We start from the raw sequence: 4,389 nt of genomic DNA on the forward strand, positions 1-4,389 counted from the left end.
TCCTGCTGGCCTCGGTCTCCCTGCAAGGCTGGCTGCTCCTACCCCAGAGCCTCTGTTAGTACATCTGAGCAATGGGACTGATGGTAGTTCCTGCTGTTTTGACAATTAAGGGAACACAGATGGCTTGGAGCCCTGGGCTTGGAGGGAAGGCTCATGGCCATGGTGGTGGAGGTCTGGGAAGGGTCCTGCCCATGACCTCCAAGAATTGACCAGAGGGATGGAGATGAGAATGGACCAAGGTCTCCTGGAAGGGAAGGAAACCAGAGGAATTCTTCCAGGCTTTTTCCCGGGGAATGGACATTTGCGCCCAGAAGTTTGGGAGCGGGATGGCGGGCAAGATAAGCCAGCAGGGGAGAAAGAGAAGGAGGGAGAGTGAGGCTGCTGGGCAGGTTCTAAGTGGGATATCTAGGAGACTCTTTTTTTTTGGCTGTGCCACTCTGCTTGCGGGATCTTAGTTCCCCGACCAAGGATCAAACCCAGGGCCCCTGCCCTGGAAACGCAGAGTCCTAACCACTGGACCGCCAGGGAATTCCCTCTAGGAAACTCATACCGACAAAGTATTTGTTATTTACCTGAAATTCAAATTTAACTGGGCAACCTGTATTTTGTCTGGCAAACCTAGCTGGGGTGCAAAGAGAGAATAAAGGGAAAAATGGGCATGATTTCTAGGTGGGGGGAGCCCAGGTACCCCCTTCCCCTCTCCCGCACCTGCCTCAGTGCCGTTATCTCCCGGATGTACCCCATCCCCACCCATTCCCCATACAGGCGCCGCCATGCCAGGGAGCAGCAGAGACCCCCCTCCCCCCGACCCCCGCCGGTTCCAGGATGGGTGCTATACTGCTTTCTGGGAATCTTCCTCCAGGACTCAGAGCCAGGCCCTGCTTCCAACCAGCCCCGCCCCCCCCAGCTCCCCGCCCCACCAGCAGCCTGGACTTCCCCTTCCCAACTCATTACTCATTAACTTGTGGTTAACCTTGACCTGATTAAACCCGTGCACTTGCCCTCTGGCTCCTTCCCTCCACCCCCTCACCCAGCATAGCAGAGGCCTGGGCACCAGGGACCCTTTTTTTGGGGGGCTGCGCAGCAGGGCTTGTGGGATCTTAGTTCCCCGACCAGGGAACGTGATCCATGGCCGCTGAGCCAAAAACAAAAAAAACAAAAAAAACACTGGAAAACAATACATTTATTATGCTGCAGTTCGCAGGGCAGAAGTCTGAAACTGAGGTGTCAGTAGGGCTGTGCTCCTTCTGGAGGCTCTAGGGGAGAATCCATTCCTGGGTTTTTCCAGCTTCTAGGGGCTGCCTAGTGGCAGCTAGTGGCCCCTTCTTCCATCTTCAAAGCACATCACAGGACACCGCAGTGAGAATGCAGAGTCCTAGCCACTGGACCACCAGGGAATTCCGGGCCAGAGTTTTTGACTGCAGCTCTGCCTTCTCCCAGCCTCGATTCCTCATCTGTAAATTAGACATTCACAACCATGGAACCTGCCTCTGAGTCTTGGGGTGAGAGCACGTGGCATCAGGCAAGCTGAGTCCAGTGCCCAGCACATGGCCAGCACACAATGTACTTGAATTTTATTTTTACTAACACCTGGTCCTCCTCTCTCTTGTCTTATTTCGGTGACAGTCCCTCAGGGCCTCCAAGCCAGAGTCCCCCCGCTTCCTCCCTCTCCCTCATCCATCCATCCGCTGTGAGCAGCCCTGTGACCCCTAGGCTGTCTCTCCCAACCCATCCTTTCTCTCCACCCCTAAGGCCCCGGCCTCCTTGCTGTAAACTCACCTCTTCCAGGTCATCTAGTCCACAGCAACTGGGAATTTTTTTTTTCTAAAACACACCTTTGCATTCTTTCTATAAAATTATGATGCATGATACAGGAATATGCGCTAATGACTGTGAACGTCTCAGCTACAGCATCTTAACGATTTTATGCATCTAACTTGTTTATTCCAAATGCCTTAGGTGCTGTTACTATTCCCGTTTTACAGATAAAGAAACTGAGGGCTTTGGCCACTTGCCCAAGATCCTCTAGCTGGTAAGAACTGAGATTTGAACCCGGCAGCTGGGCTCCAGAGTTTGTGCTCCTAAACCGTATGAGTTTCTGACTGCCGCTGTAACAGATGATCACAGCCCTGGTGACTTAAAACAATACATTTATTGGGCTTCCCTGGTGACAGAGTGGTTGAGAGTCTGCCTGCCAATGCAGGGGACACGGGTTTGTGCCCCAGTCCACATGCCGCGGAGCGGCTGGGCCCGTGATCCATGCCGCTGAGCCAAAAAAAAAAACCAAAAAACACTGGAAAACAATACATTTATTATGCTGCAGTTCTGTAGGGCAGAAGTCTGAAACTGAGGTGTCAGTAGGGCTGTGTTCCTTCTGGAGGCTCTAGGGGAGAATCCGTTCCTGGATTTTTCCAGCTTCTAGGGGCTGCCTACATTCCTTGGCCAGTGGCCCCTTCTCCCATCTTCAAAGCACATCACACTAGCCTGTTTACAGCATCACATCTCATTCTCTGATCCTGACCCTCCCACCTCCTTCTTTTTTTTTTGCTGTACGCCGGGCCTCTCACTGTTGTGGCCTCTCCCATTGCGGAGCACAGGCTCCGTGGCATGTGGGATCTCCCCAGACTGGGGCACGAACCCGTGTCCCCTGCATCAGCAGGCGGACTCTCAACCACTGTGCCAGCAGGGAAGCCCCCGCCTCCCTCTTAAAAGGACCCTTGTAATGACGCACCCACTCGAATAATCCAGAATCACCCCTCATTCTAAGATCCTTAATTGAATCTCAACTGCCAAGTGCCTCTTGTCATGTAAGGGAACAGGCTCTGGGGATTAGGGCGGGGACAACTTGGGAGAACCATGACTCTGCCCACCCCAGCATGCACATGGTGTAAAACACCATCCCTGTACTACCACGTCCCGCCCTGCTTTAAACTCTTCCTTGGCTCCCGTGGGCCCCAGAATCAAGTCCAAGTGTGTCTGCCTGCTTTTAGGCTTCTGCCAGCTGCTGTTGCCCTCCCACTGGCCAAGCCAGACCTGCAGTGGAGCTTGCAAGCTATTCTGGGCATTGCTTTGCTGCATAATTTCCTCAGTCTGCAATGCCTTCCCACTTCCTTCTTTGTCTGGCCGGGCTATATATTCATCTGGGCCCTAGTTAGACACATTTCCGCTTGCAGGAAGCCTTGACCCCAGCCTGATTCCCTCCCCCTGGCCCATGCCTGCGGTCCCCACCAAGGAGTATTTTTCAGAGCTCCAAAATAGGTTCGGAGCGTTCTAGTTAAAGAGTGAAGCGGGGCGGGGGAAGAAATGCATCATGGCGGTCTGCCCACAGGTGTGTGTGCAGGTGTGTGACCAGGTGCATCTCTAATCGGAACTCCTCAAGGTTCAGAGAAATCCATGAAAGGTCAGGCTGTGCTGCAGGGCACTGTGCTGAGCCAGACTCCCATTATCATGTGTGATACTCAACTCTATGGGGTCCCCATTTTACATGCAAGGAAACAGAGAGGTTAAACCACTTAACAGAGTCACACAGCAAATGGGGGCAAGGTCAAGAGGCTTGGTGGCAGGGAGTCTAGGTGCAGAGGGGCAGTGCACGCAGTGGGAATGGGCAGCTCCGGAACCAGACTGCTGGTGTTTTTGAGTCCTGAGCCTTCTAACAACTTGTTTGCTGTGTTATCTTGGGCAAGTTACATAGCCTTTCTGTGCCTCATAAGCTTTTCAAGAGTTAAAGACCCTGGAAGCCTTAGAATAGGGTGTGGCATACAGCACTCAGCCTGAGCCACTTGTGAGTCACCCAATCACCATTTTTTTCTCCCCTCCAGCCTTTGCACACGCTGTCCCCTCATCTGGGCCTGCGTCTTTCCCCACTCTCTCTGCTCACCTCTGATTCCCCAGGCTGGGTCAGGGCCCTGTGACGGAACCGTCTGGTGACACCTTGAGTGTTGGGACCGGATGGGTCCTGGTCACTGCTCTGTCTTCAGGACCCGGCACAGGGCCCGGCATGCAGTGGTCGCTCAATTAACATTTATTGAATGTGCAAAGCAATGGATACTGCAACCTCTCCCCGCCCCGTGCCCCCCACGGATCTCTCAATTTCAAACATAACGCCTGCATTAGCTCTCAACCCCCAGAAAGGCAAGAAACTGGGGTAGCAAAACAGATCGGTTATTATTATACAGTTGCAAGTGGGGACAGGGTGCTCAACATCTGTGAGGGAGGGGGGCTGCCTGTCTTCTTCCGAACGGGCTCCAGGAACACAGGTCCCAGGGAGCTGGTGCCTTGTGAGCACTGGCCCCCTCCTCCCCACATGCTCTTTGGGAGAAGCCGGAGCAGGGAATGTGTGAAGAGAGGGGGATGAGGAGGGATGAAGGAGTGTCCGAGGCAGGGACATGA

The sequence above is a fragment of the Lipotes vexillifer genome, unplaced genomic scaffold (assembly GCF_000442215.2).
Source record: "Lipotes vexillifer unplaced genomic scaffold, Lipotes_vexillifer_v1.1 scaffold1011, whole genome shotgun sequence".
Taxonomy (NCBI): domain Eukaryota; kingdom Metazoa; phylum Chordata; class Mammalia; order Artiodactyla; family Lipotidae; genus Lipotes; species Lipotes vexillifer.